Source organism: Lathyrus oleraceus, chromosome 5 (assembly GCF_024323335.1).
Source record: "Lathyrus oleraceus cultivar Zhongwan6 chromosome 5, CAAS_Psat_ZW6_1.0, whole genome shotgun sequence".
In the NCBI taxonomy this organism is placed as follows: Eukaryota; Viridiplantae; Streptophyta; class Magnoliopsida; order Fabales; family Fabaceae; genus Lathyrus; species Lathyrus oleraceus.
In genome coordinates, this window is record NC_066583.1 from 602,935,456 (window position 1) to 602,956,212 (window position 20,757).

At 39.0% G+C, this 20,757-nt stretch overlaps 2 pseudogenes; both read left to right on the forward strand.

The window, feature by feature from the left end:
- The first annotated feature begins 743 nt into the window (after positions 1–743).
- On the forward strand, positions 744–8,241 carry LOC127082343 (pentatricopeptide repeat-containing protein At3g14730-like; annotated as a pseudogene).
- An 8,492-nt stretch (positions 8,242–16,733) lies between these two features.
- On the forward strand, positions 16,734–20,162 carry LOC127082345 (pentatricopeptide repeat-containing protein At3g14730-like; annotated as a pseudogene).
- The last annotated feature ends 595 nt before the right edge of the window (positions 20,163–20,757 follow it).

Below are 20,757 nucleotides of genomic sequence, written 5' to 3' on the forward strand. Positions count from 1 at the left end.
ATTTTGCCTCTAGCGTGAACAGGTGGAAGTATGTCTATCACAAGAGGCTGGCCTTGGAGAAGGAAGTGGCTCAGAATGCCCTGGAGTGTAAGGAGATTTTGGATCTTATTAAAGAGGCATGGCTAATGAGAACTGTGACTCAACTCCCAAAGTGCTATGAGACTTTGGTGAAGGAGTTCATTGTCAATGTGTCTGAGGAATGTGCAGATGGGAAGTCCAGAGAATTCAGAAAGGTCTATGTGCGAGGCAAGTGTGTGACCTTCTCTCCCTCAGTAATCAATTTGTATTTGGGAAGAGCTGATGTAGTGCAACCAGAGCTTGAAGTGACTGACAACAGAATCTGTCAAGTCATCACTGCAAATCAAGTCCGGAAGTGGCCTCTTAAAGGTAAGCTGGTGGCCAGCCAACTCAATGGGAAGTATGCTATGCTCCACAAAGTTGGAGCTGCCAACTGGGTGCCCACAAATCACAAGTCAACTGTGTATGTGATGCTTGGAAAGTTCATCTATGTTGTTGGAACCAAGGCAAAGTTTGACTATGGAACCTACATCTTTGATCAGACCATGAAACATGCTGGGAGTTTCAGTGTGAAGGGACCTATAGCCTTTCCTTCTCTCATATGTGGCATTGTGCTGAATCAATTCCCAAACATCTTGAAAGACAATGACTTTCTGAAAAGAAGAGAGAGCCCGTTGGCCTTCAATTACAAACTGTTCCTGGGTAAGCATGTCCCTGACATTGTCATGACAACTGGAGAAACATCCAGTGTTGGCAACCAACCAGATAAAGCTGCTGTTATTGCCGTACTCAGAGAGACTTGCAAAGAGCTGGAGGCTAGGAAGGTCACTTTGGAAAAGCTGATTATCCAATTGGAGAGGTCTGATGATGGTGTGCTTGGTGAAGCTGCTGAGGTTACAGATGGAGCTGCAAGGCAAAGTTCAGAGGGTGAGGAGGAGGACAGTTCTGATGATGACACTAATGATGAGGCTGACTCTAAGTCAGATGAATAAATCATTTTCTGTAATTCTGTCATTTGTGTGTGTAATTCTATTTATGTTATGTTGGTCTGTAATTTAAAGTGTTGCTTTGGCAACATTTTTGACAAAAAGGGGGAGTAACACCTGTGATGCCCCAGGACAACAGATTGTTTTGCTAAACAGATATTCAGGACAGATATTCAAGATCCTCTAATCAAGAGGTTGTGCTGCAGCTGATGTTCCACTTCCATGAGTGTGAGTGTGTTTATGTGTGTTGCAATTAGAAGTTTTTATTTCACTTATGTATGTGTGCTGATATGTGAAGTTTTTATTTAACTTCCATGTGTGTGAGTGTGCTGCTACTCTGAGTGTATTAGCTAGGTTAATTTCCTGCTAGATGTGTGTTTTCCGCTGCTGAGGACTCTATTGTGAGGCCAAAGTGTTTTAGCCAAAAATTTGCCAAAGGGGGAGTTTGTAGATGTTTGATTAGCTGCATTGTATGGTAAAACACTAGCTGGATTCTAATGTCTTGACTGATGTCATGACATGCTGTGGAGATGACTGTTTGACTGCATTGTATGTTAGAACATCTAATTGTACTCTGATGTCTTGACTGATGTCATGACATACTTGAGTTGTATGTTGCAGGTTTAGCTAATACAGGATCTACTGAATGTCAAACTATATGTTATGACATTCATCCCTGTCAACAGTTACTGAGGAATAGAACAGCTGATGTTCTTTAATAACTCAATATTTGTTTCCAGTCTGTTTATCAAGGGAATAACAGACCTGACACAAAGCCTACTGTCTGAATGTCAAACTGGAAGTTATGACATTCATCATTGACAGCATATACTGAATAATAGGCAGGTTAGTTGTCTGCTACAGTTCAGTATATTTCTCAGTCTGCTTATCAAGAGGATAACAGACCTGACGTAAGGCTCATTGTGTAAATGTCAAATTGGATGCTTTGACATTTATGAATGTACGTAGTGACTGAAGTATGGACAGATTGGTCCTGTACAGTACAACAAATTTGTACAGTCTGTTTTCAGGAAGATAACAGACTTAGCATATGGTCTATGCTTTGGATGTCAAACTAAATGTTGTGACATTCACTCCAGGCAACATATGCTAAATTGTAGGTTGTTTAGTTTTTCTGTTTCAGCATTTTTCTCAGGCTATTCTTCAGGAAGTCAACAGTTGAGCTAAAATCCAGGAAACCAACAACTAAGCTACAATTAATGAACCTAACAAATAGCCTATTTGTTAGTAACCTAGTTGTGGAATTTAGGTTAACTCGCTTGACCTTAAATTCAGGAAATACAAGTACAAGGCCCAAGTGCTGCAATATAAAAGGATGGCAATCCTTCTTTCAGAACTCGGGGATTTTAGGCGTGAAGATTTTGTGTGTCCATCATACTTCACTGCTGTATTGTTGTGTGTCTTGTATTAGACGTATCTTGTAAGCCAAGCTATTATCACTGAGATGATTGCATTGGTATAGGGTGTTCATTGAGTTGTAAGTGTTGTGTCACTCTAAGCTTTTAAGCGTGAGTGCTGTGTATCTTGATTAAAGTTGTTAAGCACAATCAAGAGTTGTTTGAAGTGTGACTTCACAATTGTCTTTAATCTTAATTAAAGGTTGTAATCACTGAGGTGATTAAGGGGGAGTGAGTAGGAACTCTGATCTTAGTGTAAGATTGAAATTGCATTGGGTAGGTATTAAGTGATAGGGTTAAACAGTTGGTTTAAGGTCTGAATTAATACTACTAATAATGGATTTCCTCCCTGGCTTGGTAGCCCCCAGACGTAGGTCATGTTGGACCGAACTGGGTAAACAATTACTTGTGTTATTTACTGCACTTACTTTTAAGGTCTGCATAATTCTTGTTTGCGCAGAATTGGATGTCATAACAACCCGTGTGACATCGAAAGTCTGATAACTAGAATTTCACTTTCTTTTTTTGCTGCATGTTGTTTTATTTCCTTTTATTTGTTTGTTGGGCCTAGCCCACTTCCTTTTGTTTACTTATCACACTATTTGTTACAAACTGCACCCCGTTTCCATCATTTTTTATGCCTTTTATTTGATTAATTAATTAAATAAATTGATTAAATTGAACTAATATTTTCAAAATAGAAACCTTGATCAAAATCAAGTGGTTTTTAAAACTTCATTACTCTTCACAACCAAATCAAAACTAATCAACTTTTGATTCCAAACTAACGCAAATCAAACGCTTGATCTTATCAAGTTCATCTCTAAGTTAAATCAAAGACACTTAATTATTTCAAATATTTTTCATAAATGAGATGAAAAAGGAATAGTTTGGTGTATACCAATCTTTTCCCCGAATGTTTGGATACAAGTTGTATAACTCAACCATTCAAATATTCGTCATTCGCTTAATACTTAATAACTTAACCCAATTCAAAGTGATCTTAATCTGTGAGGACTCTTGACTCGATTTGCACCAAACCTCTTTCACAATCAAAATCTTGAAGCGGTCTCATTTTCACAATAAATTAGACGAAAAAGGAATAAGTGGGTGTATACCTCTTTCTTCACCGAGAATTTGAATACAAGTAGTATAGCTTGACTATTCAAGCATTCGTCTTCCATTCAAAAATGATAACAAAATCTAACATTATATTCAAAAGTCTAATAAAATAGTTCCCTTTGAGTACAATAGATGTGGGGGGTGCTAATATCTTCCCTACACATAATCGACTCCTGAACCCGAATTTCGTTGCGATGACCATTTTCTTTTAAAGGTTTTATCAATATTTTCACGTTCCTTTTGGAATAAATAAAGTTCGGTAGCGACTCTGTTATCATCTCTGTTAGGAATATATTATACAATTAATGAATACCAAAATTACAATAAATTTAGGCGTGTACATAACTGGTAAATGCATATCAAGTACAACAAGGTAGAGCTTATCAATTGTATCTCTTCATATGGAAGTTTTTATAAATTGTATTAATAGGTTTTTATTATAGGCAAAATATAGGTTAGGCCTTCAATGCATGCTTTCAATGCATATATCCTCGTATTAATTTTTAGTTTATATAGTACGTGTATATCACATGAAATCATGTATATATGTAATGCAAATCACATGAAACAAAGACAACATTCTGATACAATAACTATTCATTTTTACTACATATTGATTTGTTACTATTATTTATATGGTATCAATATTTTTTCCTAGTTAATATCCATCCCTTTGCTTCTTTTCTTCTTCATCAACACCTTTGTTTTCATCTGTCACCATGTCTGTTATCCCAACCCCTACAATTCATGTTCCTTCTTCTGAAAATCCACCCATCACTAATCACTCCAGAACAACCTCAAACACATATCCTTCTGTTATTCACCATTAAGATAATCCTTCATTTGTCCTTGTTAACCCTTTACTTACTGGTGATAACTATGGTTCATGGAACTGCGCAGTAACAATGGCACTTCGTACCAAAAATAAATTAGGTTTTGTTGACGGGTCACTTACAAGTCCGAAGAAGAAATAAGACATTCCTAAATGGCAATGTTGCAACGATCTGGTTTCAAGTTGGACTCTTAACTCAGTTTCAACCGAGATTTGTCCCAATATTTTGTACGTTAAAACTGCATCACAAATCTGGTTCGATCTAAAAGATAGATTCTCTCAATCAAATGCTCCTAAAATATATCAATTGAAACAATCAATTTATGCCCTCAAACAAGAAGGCATGTTTGTCTCTCTTTATTTCACTCAACTCAAATCTCTTTGGGTTAAACTCAATTCTATTCCTTCGGTTAATCCTTGTATGTATAGTAATGCTAAAAGCATTCTTGATCAGCAGAATCAAGATCGTGCCATGGAATTCCTTCAAGGAGTTCACGACCATTTTTCGGCTGTTCGCAATCAAATTCTTCTGAAGGATCCATTTCCATCAATTCAACATATCTATAACCTAGTTCTCTAGGAAGAAAAACAACAAGAGATCAGTTTTCTCCCTCTCCATGCTGAAGAATTAGTTGCGCTCCATACCTCTAAAGTGTCATATCATAATCAAGGAAAATATCAGCGTCCTTACTATGAACACTGCAATAAGTATGGTCACGCTATTACTACTTGCTATCGAATTCATGGTTTTCCAAATAAGCCACAAAAGAAATCAGAACCATCATCATCATCTTTCGCTAATCAACTGTCAAGCGCATAATATCAAAAAATCCTATCTCTCTTAGCTAAAGAAGAGACTATGGGACCATTAGTGAACTTGACAGGTACAACCTTTACTTGTACTCCTTTTTCATAGATTATTGATTCTGGTACTTCAAACCACATATGTACATCTGTTTCTTTATTTTCTTCATATTCTCCCATTCATACTCATATCTTTATTCAACTTCCTGATGGTTCTCAAGCGCTTGTGAAACACATAGGCACTATTAATTATTCACCATTACTTACACTTACGAATATTTTCCACATTCTGACTTTCAAATATAATCTATTACCTATCTCAAAATTAACAAAATCAATAAATTGTGATGCAATTTTCTCATCTTCTGGTTGCATTTTTTAGGATCGGGCAACAAAGAAGATGATTGGTCAGGGTAGTGCTCACAATGGACTCTTCTATCTAAATGATGCATCAATATCAAATCAGCATGACAAGGATCACTATTTCCTTAGTCATCCATCAAGATCTTTTTTTAGTTCTAAGCATTGTAATAAGTTTGACATATGGCATTCACGCATAGGTCCATCGTTGTCTCGTTTTAATTTCATTGTTAAAAATTCTCCAAATATTAAAGCAAATAAAGACTTTATTTGTGAAATTTGTCCGCGTAGGAAACAACATGTTTACCTTTTTCCTTAAGAACTACTTATTCATCTCATTATTTTGAATTAATTAATGTTGACATTTGGGGTCCATTCTTTATACCATCCAACAATGGATCACACTATTTTCTAACAATTGTCGATGATTATTCACGATGTACTTAGTTGTATCTAATGCAACATAAATCTGAAACATTCACCATGTTAGTTCATTTTTTACTCAAATAAATCATCAATTTAACACTAAAATCGATCAAATCAACTCTAGTAATGGGAACATCTTTCTTCCCCAACTCCAAACCATTCATTCTGACAACGGTTCAGAATTATAGTCCACACAGATGCAAACATGGTTTCATGATCATGGCATCATTCATCAACGCAGTTGCGTTGCAACTCCTCAACAGAATGGAGTAGTGGAATGAAAACATCGACACCTTCTTGATGTTGCAAGAGCATCGTGCTTTCAAGAGAACTTACCTCTTTCTTTTTAGGGAGAATGTGTTCTTACTGCATCATACGTTATAAACAAACCCCCCACTCATATCCTAAAATATAAATCTCCTCATCAACTTTTACTTGGTTCTCCTCCTTCATACTTATCACTTCGTGTGTTGGATGTCTATGTTTTGCTAAAAATATAAATATTCAACATAAATTTGATGAGCGGTCCAAACCTAATATTTTTGTTGGTTACCCTTTTAAACAAAAGTGCGGGCAAAACGGGCATGCCCAGCGGGCCGAGCCCGTTTTGCCACCCCTACTTGAGAGGTTGGGTTTTCTCCTCAGAAAGGAACTTGTGACTGATTTGATCTTGCAATCATTGCTAGATAGCTTCAGTCAATCTGCCCTTAATTTCAATATGAATGATATGGACAAATCTCTTCCTGAACTGTTAGCCATGTTAAGAACTTGTCATACCCCGATTTTGGTCCTGAATTTTTTTTTTTTTTTATTTTGTTTGGCACTCGGCCTAAAAATTCATTTGCATACATTCATGACCAAAGGCAACCGATCATTCCCATTTGCTCAAAAATGGCTTCTTTTCATCCCCACTTGCCATCACCAGCCTCATCAACATATACTCCAAGTGCACCCTCATCGGTTATGCTCTTAAAGTCTTCGACTACCCTACCCAATGACAAAAAATGTTTTTGCTTACAATTCAATCATTGTTGGATTCGTTTTAAGTCGGCTTCCACAATACGGGAGGTTTCGGAGGATAAGAAGATTCATGGGTTATTATCTTAAACTCGGGTTGGAGTTGGATGTTCTTGTTGGAAGTGCTTTGGTTAATACTTGAAATTTGGATTAGTGTTGGATGCACATGAGGTATTTGAGGAATTGACTGATTAGAGATGTTGTGCTTTGGAATTCAATGGTTAATGGGTATGTGCAGATTGTACGCTTTGAAGAGGCCTTGTGGATGTTTAGGAGGATGGGGGAGAATGGGATGATTCCTTGTAAATATGCAGTTACTGGTGTTTTGTCTATATTTTCTGTGATAGGAGATTTTGACAATGGACGAATTGTTCATGGATTTGTTACAAAAATTGGTTATGGCTCTAGTGTTGTTGTTTCGAATGCACTGATTGATATGTGTGCAAAATGCGGAAATATGAGAGATGCTCGGATGGTTTGATATTATGACAGAGAAAGATGTGGCCTCATGGAACATCATGATCACGGGTTATGGAATGCATGGCTATGGTGATGAAGCATTAGACATATTCTTTTCGTATGTGTCAAGCCCAATTGGTACCAAACGAAATCAGTTTTGTTGGCATGGTGGAGGAAGGGCTTGAGTTTCTAGCAGTAATGGATTCAAATTATGGTGTATCCCCCATCCATTGAACACTACAACTGTGTGATTGACATGCTTTGTCAAGCAGGGAAACTCATGGAGGCTTATGATTTAATGCTAACAATGCCTTTTAAGGCCGATCCTGTTGGATGGAGGGCTTTGCTAGCAGCATGCTGTATCCACAAGGATACAGACTTGGCTGAGATTGCAGCAAGCAAGGTGATTGAAATTAAGCCAGATCACTGTGGAAATTATGTGTTAATGCCAAATGTTTATGGAGTGGTAGGTTAATACGAAGAAGTATCTGAGTTAAGAGACACAATGATGCAATAAAATATGAAGAAGAGACCAGGTTGTAGCTGGATTGAATTCAGGAAGGGTGTGCATGTATTTATAACAGGTGACAGGACCCACCCTCAAACTGATTTTATCTATGCTGGTTTAAATTCATTAACAACAGTTCTGCAAGAGCAAGGAACTTTAGGATACATTCATCATAGAGGGATAATTCAGAACCGTACAAATCTTAATAGCTTCAAAGCTTTATCCTACAAATACTTCATACAACCAATAATGGAAGAAAGTAAGGCATGGCAACAAAAAAAATTCTCTTAAACTAAACCGAGTTCAATACAAAGTGCCGCTTGGTAGAGTTTATGCTCTTGGCCTGGCTGTCCTCCCAACACCGCCGACAAATTTGCAAAATTACAACTTGCAAACATATGGGCCACTCCATTTGGCATACCTCTACACAGTCTGTTTGAAGCTAAAGGCATTGCTGGTAACATCGTGCAGGCAGTGGCGAAAAACAAGTGTTGATTTTGCTGACATGATTGTCATTAAAGCAAACCAGAGGTGTTTTGGTCTCCATGCTGCATAACATTAACTATCACAGTTAGACATACTTCACCAGGTTCATCATTACGCATGAGAGATGAAAACTGCAGGGTCGGAAATTGTATCAGTTCATAGAAGAATACAAATTGCAGCAAAGGAAAACAACTCACCATTGATAGAAGCAAGATAACAAAACGGCGGTATGTCTTGATCTCAAGCTTGTGTAGAAGCGGAGTTGATGTGATTATCCAGGCTACAACAACAACACAAGATTAGTGTGAATTTCAAAGAAAGAAATGGAGCAGAAGATAGAGAAGAACCAAGATGTAACTGATACGATTCAGAAGACTGCTGATACCGTTGCCGAGACATATAGGACTTCTTCTGTTTTTCTCCTGAAACACAGCTGAAGCAAGAAGGACCTGTCATGGAACAGATGCAAAAGGTTACCCCTCAAGATGTAAGTAATCCTATTCTATCACACAAACAATCCTTTTTTGAACAGCATTAGACAAAACCATGACCAAATGTTAAAACACCTTACCAAAAGTCACTAGTATTACCAATTTTCAAACATAGCCGTCAATAAAGGATTCACTCGTCTCATCGCCAATGACACTAGGTTGCGAGTCCCTCGGCATGAAAACACTCTCGATTACAGAAAGCCCCGTTGTTGTAGTGTCTGAACCACAAAATGTTGTCCAGTCGCTAACCATTATTCCAGCGCCTATCACTTCACTACTTCAGTTCTGTTCCAGGAATTGGAAGTTAGCCAATAGGACGCAATTTGGAATTCCGGAAATAGAGCTCTTTAGGGGACGGTCTTGGTGAGGATTACGGAATGCTTGGTCAAGCTGGCAGTGGCAAGCTTCGTGTGTCAGCAGGTCAAAGCAAACTTGCTGCAAAAGTTGTATGATTTTTCCCCAAAGTCTACAACCGAGGAGATGCTTAGAACACTTCCTTCCTCAAAAATCGATTGGTTTGCACATGCTATAGAGAATAAAAGTAATGTCAACTCATCTGCAATTGAAAAATATTGGAACTAGTTTGGGAGATAAAAGTACATACCTAGTTGATACATCTGCAAACTTATCCAGGGGATTGGGTTCTCAGAACTCTCCAGATTTGCAGAGTAAACGGGATAGGCACCAACCTGAATCGGTATTGCACGACCCATTCAATATTGCTCCTGAACTGAATCATTGGATTTGTAGCTATTCAGAAAACAAAAGGTACCTAAGATGACTGCAAAGAATTAACTACAGGGATGTTCAATGACAATCCCGAATCCTACACTAATTTAAGCATCAAACCAATCCACAACCAAGGAAGCATACCTTGTGGCGAGCAAATACGGCCTGGGCGGTCTTCTGCAGATGTTGCTGGTAGCAATAGTGCAAAATGGGCTTATTCAGAAGGAAGTGATAAATTAAGACCTGCTACGGAATATTCATCAAAGGAACATTTTCCTGGAAGAAAGGTGTTCAAATGAGGAAGATGCTATGATTAAAAACCATAAAATGTTGGACACAAGAAGAGAACGGGACCTGAAAACTCCAGCTTAGCTAGTGACAGAGCAAAGTTGGAGGAATCCACACAATATTGATTCAATGACTCTCAAAACCAACCAGCTTCCGAATCAAGGCTTCCTCTTCCGCAAAATAGCTGATGCATTTTTTTAGAACCAGTTACTGCTGCAGCTCAGAGTATTCGGACGGATAATTCAACAGGTGATCTTGGTGACCTCTTCATAACTGGAGAAATTCTGGATGTATCTATCAGAGCCAATGAAAGTAGAATAAATCAACAAATCACCTTGCACAAATCAAACCACAACAGTCAATTTAGAAACTTTGTGCGATATGCATTGCCTATGGAAATTCAGTTATTAAAGAGAATGTTAATCAAAGACGAACCGGTAACACCAAAGAAGCAATGGCCATTGTCCCTGATTTAATCACCAAGAGTTTGTTTAGTCTCACAGCTACAAGGGAAGTTGCAACAGAAACCTCGTAGTGGCAAGAGAAACTCGTAGTGGCAAGAGAAATTCACTGCAGTAAAAGCAAACAGTTAAAATTCGAAAATCCCAAAATGGCATAGAGACAAAACAGAGAGAAAAAGCGTGAGTTCAGCATACCTTTTCCAAAACCAAACATCCAAATAGGCCGATCCAAGCTGAGCGCCCTAAAGGATTTCGCAGGTTGCCCCTTTTGATCTGAGGAACCAGTTCAAAACCCTAAACAGGGTGAATATAAAAGGAAAACCTAATCAGCAAAAGGGGGGGGGGGGGAACGAAAAACCCTAGAGAATTCGACGGCTACTAAAAAGCGAAAAAACCTTAATACCTTTCCATCGAAAAAGAAAGAGCGGCCTCCTCCACCAGGTCGCGACCACGGAATCCCAAGGATCGTTAACCTCGCGCTCACGGTCAGCTTCGCACACAACAAACCCTTCTGCCGTTGACGGCTTTCGGCGACCACTAGCGAGTTACGAAGCATAGAAGTTCGTGGGAGCAGGAGATTCACAGTGAAGAGGATCCGTCTGAAAAACCAACGAGAAAGGTGAGAGTTTTGTTGATTTTTTGAAGCCATGGCTTGTTTGCATTTAGAGAGAGATCGAGAGAATGGATTTGCTTTTTGAGGGAAATGAACGAATATGTGGTGATTTGTTTCACTTTCTTTCAATTTGTTTCTTTTATTTATTTTAAGGCGTTTAAAACCCATTTAAAACCCACCTGTGAGGGTTACTGTGCCACTTAATGACCGTTTGGCTTTTCCTTGCAACTTTTCGTTAACTACAGTTGGCATTGATGATGGTCAGCCTTGTTATCTCCACCCAACAGCCATGCGGCTAGGGTTGGCTCTTGGGATTCTCTCACCATTTTCGTGGGCTTTTAGTAGCCCATTAGTTTAAACAGCCCATATTGTTTTAGCTAGTTTTTTTATTATTTTAAACTTATCTTTATCTATGCTTGCTTATATATATTTAAGTTGTTATTAAGATAATGAATGACCATAGGTGGTTGAGTGGAGAAAGCAGTTTCATCTTTCTTTAGTGGGGGATGAGATGAGTTCGATACTTGGAAATAGCATATTTCCATTTATTTTCATTTTTTGTGCTTGCTATTTTATTCTTTCCAATTTTAAATTTTTTATGTGCCGTAAATATTTTGCTTATGTATTTATTTTTATTTTTTTTTATTTCGTCCAACTTACTCTTGGACATATTCTCCACGAACTCATGCGCCATGTCAATTTAATTGACCAACACCTCAAACATTCACATTAATCTTTTGATCCAAATGTATCTCTTTTAATAAATTAAAATGTGAAGAAAAAGGTTACCTGGATGGAATGTCCAGACGTAATCCCGAATATTAGGCTCAAGCTGTAAGAGCTTGCAAGCCATAAATATTCGTCTTCTCTTTAACACTCCAATATTCAAAATCATTTTCTTAATAAAATTGGAAGAAAAAGGTTACCTGGATGGAATGTCTAGTCGTAATCCCGAATATTAGGCTCAAGCTGTAAGAGCTTGCAAGCCGTTAATATTTGTCTTCTCTTTAACACTCAATTATTCAAATCATTTTCTAAATAAGACGTGAAGAAAAAGATTACCTGGAGGGAATATCCAGTCGTAATCCCGAATATTAGGCTCAAGCTGTAAGAGCTTGCAAGCCATAAATATTCGTCTTCCCTCCAAAACATTCATAAATATCCGAATCATTTTCTTAGCAATTTTGGAAAGAAACAGACTGCCTGGGTGGAATGTCCAGACGTAGTCCCGAGTATTAGACCCAAGCTGTAAGAGCTTGTAGGTCATAAGTCCTCGTCTTTCAAACTTCAAAATACCTAATTCATACCTTAATACTTTTTCAATAAAGATGGAAATGGAACATGGTGTATACCGTGCACTCCTGAGGCTAGGATTCGAGATGTATATCTCGCTCATCCAAGTTCTCGCCATCACTCAAAATACATCCAACCGATCAAACTCTTTTCTCGCCGTCGTGCGGTTAATCAGAAAACCTTTTTCATAAACGAAAGGTATCTTGTCTTAAGTGATACAAAACAATGTTTCGGCCACGATTGTTGAGTAGAGATAAGCGACGCTTTTCCGAATGTAGATTTATAAATCCGTTCGATGTGTGGTATGCGTCCACTCCTCATCTGTTTTGGGTAAAACAATGTTTTCGTCGATTAATACAATATAGCTTTCGCTAAAATCGACCAACAAACAAACATTTTTCTACCCAGAACTACGTACGCCTTGATTTCTCTTTTGAGATACGTAGGAGCAGGATTTTTAAATCTTGTCAGGCCCACTAATAAAAAACTTAGGTTTATTCCTTCGTCAAAAATCCAAAAACATTTCTTCTCTCTTCTATTCTTTCTTTCCCACCTAATAACTGAAAAGCCTAATATTTCAAACTAACATTAACGCACACAACTGACCTAATGGTTCCCGTTGAGTACAACGGACGTGAGGGGTGCTAATACCTTCCCCTTGCGTAATCGACTCCCGAACCCTGATATTGGTTGCGATGACCATATCTTATCCTTTCTTTTGTCTTGGGTTTTATTGATATTTCCCCTTTCCTTTTTAGGAATAAATAAAGTTCGGTGGCGACTCTGTTCAGTCCATCATTGCGAGCGTGCGATCGCGCTTCGCTTTGAAGTCGTATCCCCATTTTTTCGAGGTGCACCAGATGGCGACTCTGCTGGGGACGGTATACATCCCTAAGTGAGTCAAGCCTAGTTAGGTCATTTGTGTGCCTTTGTTTGATTACCTATGTGGCTTTTCTTTATTGTTTTTACTATCTCTATTGTAATATTGATATGAATCTGTTGTATTGGTTCGATTGTGGTTTGGTACTTGGATATTCTGATTGCAAACCTTGTGGGAAAGACTTTTTACCCGAGTCTCGAGTAAAAACATAAGATAGGACGAGGTTGAGTAGTGCGGGTCCGCGAGATGTATTTCTCGTTGGGTCGGTACGAGAACCTTACTTAGAGTAGATTCTTGAGAGGATGTTGTCGCTCGGCAAGTAAGTTGCCGTAAGCTTCGATATTTTCTTTAGGATCCATGACTCTGAGAACCATTTGTAGAACCTTAGTTCTTTGCCCAACTAGGAAAGATGGTTGCGTAGTGTGGGTCTGCGAGATGTATTTCTCGTTGGATCGATGCGAGAACCTCACTTAGAGTAGATTCTTTAGATGGAGTTGATGCCCGGCAAGTAAGTTGCCGCAGGTAGCAAACAGTCTAATGGATCCATGACTCTAGGAACTTTTTCAAAAACCTTAGACCATACCTGGTGAGAACCTATTCTTGGAAAACAATCAGATTCATCAGTACCTCAGACTTTTGAACCCGTGTATGAAAAAAACAAATGTGCATGGCTTGCATTGCATTCATTCGCATTCCATTGCATTTGCATCGCATCATAATGCATGTTATTTTGCAGACAAAATACCAAAAAAAAACTCATCCATCTTTTGTCCGTGAAGCAAAGTGATTCTCAACACGCGTTTAGAACAAAGAACCATGTCTCAGGAGATGATGGACGAGTTAAGGAAAGGCCAAGAAGCACTAAAGGGGGAACTTAATCTTTTGAAGAGCCAAATGAGATGGGTCTTGGAAACCCTGCAAGTCTTGTTGAGAAAAGAGGGTCACCCAATATACACCGCTGCAACAAAGAGAGCTATTACCCCGCACCCATCTGGTGTTACCCCAAGTCAAGGGAAGTTCTATGTGGCAACTCCTCATTTACCAGTATATGGACCTCCCTCAAGACGTCATCATCAACATCCTCTGGCTATTGCTCCTCAAAGTGACCCAAGCCAGGTTCAGAACAAAAATCAGAATCAGAACAAGAGGAACAAGGATCACAATGACTCGATTCCGGTGCCATATAGCAAGCTCTACCTGCAACTGATCCAAAATGATTTGGTGACACCTCGAGCTCTCACGCCTGTGTCACCATACCTTCCATGGTACAATCCAAATGCAACGTGTGAATTCCATAAAGGGGCATTGGGACATGACCTAGATTCTTGCTGTGCGCTAAAAGCCTTGGTACGAGGACTGATTAACAAGAAGAGCTTAGTCTTCGAAGAAGATCACCCGAAGATCAAGTGCGGATACCATACTGGAACAATAGGGCACTCCATCGAGGAATGCAAGAGTTTTAAGCTCAAGCTGCAAGGATTGATTAACATAGGGTCACCAACACTCAAGGAGGAAGGCTCAAGTACATATACCTTGATTTCTGGGCCAGGTAATGAGAAAGGGAAAGGACCCTTGAAAACCCTCAAGGTTTTGTTCCACAAGGAAGATGTCAGGGATGTGGCTAATGAGCTATCATTGTTTCCTGGTAAGAGCATTGAGATACCGCCTTGGATTTCCAATGTCACGACCCATACCAATGAAAGAAAAGGAGAAGTGAGTAGTGGATTCAAGAAGGTTGCGTTCAACGATGAGATTGAAGGAAAAGAATTTGAAGATCATCATGCCAATGTCAAAAAGCTTGTTGATCCCAACCTTCAAGTTTGAAGAAGTCATTCCCCAAAGCTGGCAATCATTTGGCTGTTTCAGCATTTCTTTTGTAGTTTCCTTGCATGTTGACTGTTAATTGCTTTTAAGCATTGTTGTTTTCTTTGAATTGGTAAGATTAATGAAATGTTTATGCATCTTTTGAATTAATCCATTCGTATTCACTCGTTTTTCATTTATGTTAAAAAACAAAAACAAAATACTCCTCTCATTCACTTTTGTTTATCAAAGTGTTGTGTTAACAAAGATTGGAAGGAGGATGATGAAAACGAAACACCTGAAGTTATTGTGGTATGCTTTTGAGTAAACCTTGTCGATGATGTAAGTCATTGTTTCAAATCCCCAAACACTGAAGAGATAAGGAGTTAATCCCTAGTCAACCACTTTGAGCCTAGAAGTTGATGTTTATTTCGGATCTAAAACCCTTAATCTTAACCTGGGGCAGGGTAGTTGTGTTCAGATAGTTTGATCGTGCATTCGATCTTTCAAAAAGATCGTCCATATGTATACCCTCCAATTGGGTTCAACCCCATGTTATCCTTCGCACACGTTGAGATGTCGAAGAAGCTGAGAAAAGCTAAAATTAGTGTTGGTTGATCCTTATCCACGAATAATGTGGCAGTCAATACCTTTAAAAAATAAAATAAAAAAGCCCGCTAAGTCAAAAACCACAAAATGACTTAGGCAAAAGTTAGGGCATCCCGATGGACCGAAAGCTTCAAAAAAAACGGTCCAGGCAAAATTAGGGATAAAATAAATCAATCAAAAGAGGTCATTGAATCCTCGACAAAAAAATATGGTGACTGCCATTTCAAGAAAATTCGTCTTGAATCCTCATCACACCTTCGAACCCTCTTGGAAGTCGAATGCGTGTATTGAATTAACTGAACGTAGGAACTGGAGATCATCAAGAAGAAGGGGTGGGTAAAAACAAATTTTGAGCCTTATATCCTTTTGTTTCAAGAAACCGCGAACCAGACCACGTTACAACCCTTAAAAGACCTAATTGAGGCAGGGTTTATTTTGAAAGCATACTATAACAAGGTGGTGTTAACTTGACTCCAAACGATTTTTGTTAATCATTTGATGGCACCAACTTGCATACTGTGAATGACTTGATCACCATTGTATTCTTATCAATGACTCGTTCACTGTATTTCACCCGTTCATATCAATAAATTTTGATTTCAAATTTTTGCATAAGCATTGAATTAAAATTACCATTTTTGAATGAACAATCTTATTTGCGAGTCAACACTTAACATCAAAGAAATTCCAAATACAGTTGAGGAACTTGATGGAGTGAAAGAAGTCTATTCAGGGGCAAATCACTTTGAGCATCAGTTAATTCGAGCTAGTCACCCTAAGGGTCATCTAGCCAAGAGTAATCTGCTTCAAGAATCAGACCGGGGCAAGCCACCTCAGAGCTCAGTAAGTCCAATCACTCCATGGTTCAGTTTAGCCAAGAGTAATCTGCTTCAAGAATCAGACCGGGGCAAGCCACCTCAGAGCTCAGTAAGTCCAATCACTCCATGGTTCAGTTTAGCCAAGAGTAATTTGCTTCAAGACTTAGACTGGGGCAAGCCACCTCAGAGCTCAATGAGTCCAACTATCCAAAAGACAGTCAACCAAGAGTCTGCCATTCCAGCATTTGGTTAGTCAAGTTCGGACCGCTGCAAGTTACAAACGCTTGGGGCAAGCCATCTCGAGGTAGTCTCATGGAAGTTGTTTCCAAATCCACTTTCAAGGTGAACATTTCCAAAGACCCAACAAACTGGGGCAAGATGAGCCACAGAGGGGCAGAACCTTTTTCTTCGTGCTTTCAAACTGCTCAAACAAATTCTGCCATACGTTAACAACTATTGAGTTTAAGACGAGTGCCCAAAAAAATTATGCTAGCACGATTCATTAATCCTCCAAAAGGATCCATTGGCTAAGCTGTGGCCATCAAGCTTGATAGAATGCTCCTTTGACAACATCTATCATAAAATATTTGGTTGAGTTCTCGGTGTTGAGGAATCATGAGCTTCCATAAAAAGCCTTTACAAACCCCAGTCTGCCCAGTGTCAGCATTCTCATAATCATGATCATTCATATATCATGCATAAAAGGAAATTCAAATCATGCATAGCCGAAATGTACTTCGTGTTCATTTTGCATTGACCCAGGTCTTGTTGTCGATCCTAGATCCTTTGACCTCTAATTCCAGCTTGTCTTTGGTATCCCTAAACCAACATCCGGTTTTCCCGGTCATTTTCAAGTCCAATTGTTGTTGGCAAAATCCGTTAAAAGCTGGTTGTAGTCCATTGCTTACGGTCAAAGTCCATTTGTTGCTATTCCGGGGTCAGGTCATACTTGAACCTGCTCTGAAGATTCTTTGTTCAATCCTATTCAGGTCATGTATGAACCTGTTATTGAACTTTTATTCCGGGGTCCGGTCATACTTGAACCTGCTCTGAAGATTTCTTTGTTCAATCCCATTCAGGTCATATGTGAACCTGTTGTTGAACCTTTTTATTCCGGGGTCCGGTCATACTTGAACCTGCTCTGAAGATTCTTTGTTCAATCCTATTCAGGTCATATGTGAACCTGTTGTTGAACCCTTTTATTCCGGGGTCCGGTCATACTTGAACCTGCTCTGAAGATTCTTTGTTCAATCCCATTCAGGTCATGTATGAACCTGTTATTGAACTTTTATTCCGGGGTCCGGTCATACTTGAACCTGCTCTGAAGATTTCTTTGTTCAATCCCATTCAGGTCATATGTGAACCTGTTGTTGAACCTTTTTATTCCGGGGTCCGGTCATACTTGAACCTGCTCTGAAGATTCTTTGTTCAATCCTATTCAGGTCATATGTGAACCTGTTGTTGAACCCTTTTATTCCGGGGTCCGGTCATACTTGAACCTGCTCTGAAGATTCTTTATTCAATCCCATTCAGGTCATATGTGAACCTGTTGTTGAACCTTTTTATTCCGGGGTCCGGTCATACTTGAACCTGCTCTGAAGATTCTTTGTTCAATCCTATTCAGGTCATATGTGAACCTTGTGTTGAACCTTTTATTCCGGTGTCAGGTCATACTTGAACCTGCTCTGAAGATTCTTTGTTCAATACCATTCAGGTCATGTAAGAACCTGCTGTTGAACCCTTATTCCAGTGTCAGGTCATACATGAACCTGTTCTGAAGAGTTTTTCTTCTTGATATTCCCCAGCGTTGTCAGGTCATATATGAACCTATTGTAGCATCTTTTCCTTTATTCGGTTGTATTCTAAGTGTCGCTTATCAAATCTCACTTTGAATACTCCCCAGTGTGTGTCTGATTCTCCAGCAGGACTGTTTCCCCAGCAAGTTGTTTTTTACCCCATTTTTCTGTCTCCCTGTGGATCATCAGCATTCCCCACAGATTGGTCTGTCTAGTAGCGTCTCCTGTCAAGGGTCCATTATATCCCTAGCAGATGAAAAATTACAAAAAAAAAAATCATGCATATCATGGCATATCATATTATATCACATCACGTCATGGGGATTCAGGATCAAAATCTGGGTCTTCTCAGTATTTAACCATCTCCCACTATGATCATATGAAGAGTGTCCTGCTTCATATTCTCAAGTTGAAGATCCTTAAATAGGGGCAACTGTCATACCCCGATTTTGGTCCTGAATTTTTTTATTTTTTATTTTTATTTTGTTTGGCACTCGGCCTAAAAATTCATTTGCATACATTCATGACCAAAGGCAACCGATCATTCCCATTTGCTCAAAAATGGCTTCTTTTCATCCCCACTTGCCATCACCAGCCTCATCAACATATACTCCAAGTGCACCCTCATCGGTTATGCTCTTAAAGTCTTCGACTACCCTACCCAATGACAAAAAATGTTTTTGCTTACAATTCAATCATTGTTGGATTCGTTTCAAGTCGGCTTCCACAATACGGGAGGTTTCGGAGGATAAGAAGATTCATGGGTTATTATCTTAAACTCGGGTTGGAGTTGGATGTTCTTGTTGGAAGTGCTTTGGTTAATACTTGAAATTTGGATTAGTGTTGGATGCACATGAGGTATTTGAGGAATTGACTTATTAGAGATGTTGTGCTTTGGAATTCAATGGTTAATGGGTATGTGCAGATTGTACGCTTTGAAGAGGCCTTGTGGATGTTTAGGAGGATGGGGGAGAATGGAATGATTCCTTGTAAATATGCAGTTACTGGTGTTTTGTCTATATTTTCTGTGATAGGAGATTTTGACAATGGACGAATTGTTCATGGATTTGTTACAAAAATTGGTTATGGCTCTAGTGTTGTTGTTTCGAATGCACTGATTGATATGTGTGCAAAATGCGGAAATATAAGAGATGCTTGGATGGTTTGATATTATGACAGAGAAAGATGTGGCCTCATGGAACATCATGATCACGGGTTATGGAATGCATGGCTATGGTGATGAAGCATTAGACATATTCTTTTCGTATGTGTCAAGCCCAATTGGTACCAAACGAAATCAGTTTTGTTGGCATGGTGGAGGAAGGGCTTGAGTTTCTAGCAGTAATGGATTCAAATTATGGTGTATCCCCCATCCATTGAACACTACAACTATGTGATTGACATGCTTTGTCAAGCAGGGAAACTCATGGAGGCTTATGATTTAATGCTAACAATGCCTTTTAAGGCCGATCCTGTTGGATGGAGGGCTTTGCTAGCAGGATGCTGTATCCACAAGGATACAGACTTGGCTGAGATTGCAGCAAGCAAGGTGATTGAAATTAAGCCAGATCACTGTGGAAATTATGTGTTAATGCCAAATGTTTATGGAGTGGTAGGTTAATACGAAGAAGTATCTGAGTTAAGAGACACAATGATGCAATAAAATATGAAGAAGAGACCAGGTTGTAGCTGGATTGAATTCAGGAAGGGTGTGCATGTATTTATAACAGGTGACAGGACCCACCCTCAAACTGATTTTATCTATGCTGGTTTAAATTCATTAACAACAGTTCTGCAAGAGCAAGGAACTTTAGGATACATTCATCATAGAGGGATAATTCAGAACCGTACAAATCTTAATAGCTTCAAAGCTTTATCCTACAAATACTTCATACAACCAATAATGGAAGAAAGTAAGGCATGGCAACAAAAAAAATTCTCTTAAACTAAACCGAGTTCAATACAAAGTGCCGCTTGGTAGAGTTTATGCTCTTGGCCTGGCTGTCCTCCCAACACCGCCGACAAATTTGCAAAATTACAACTTGCAAACATATGGGCCACTCCATTTGGCATACCTCTACACAGTCTGTTTGAAGCTAAAGGCATTGCTGGTAACATCGTGCAGGCAGTGGCGAAAAACAAGTGTTGATTTTGCTGACATGATTGTCATTAAAGCAAACCAGAGGTGTTTTGGTCTCCATGCTGCATAACATTAACTATCACAGTTAGACATACTTCACCAGGTTCATCATTACGCATGAGAGATGAAAACTGCAGGGTCGGAAATTGTATCAGTTCATAGAAGAATACAAATTGCAGCAAAGGAAAACAACTCACCATTGATAGAAGCAAGATAACAAAACGGCGGTATGTCTTGATCTCAAGCTTGTGTAGAAGCGGAGTTGATGTGATTATCCAGGCTACAACAACAACACAAGATTAGTGTGAATTTCAAAGAAAGAAATGGAGCAGAAGATAGAGAAGAACCAAGATGTAACTGATACGATTCAGAAGACTGCTGATACCGTTGCCGAGACATA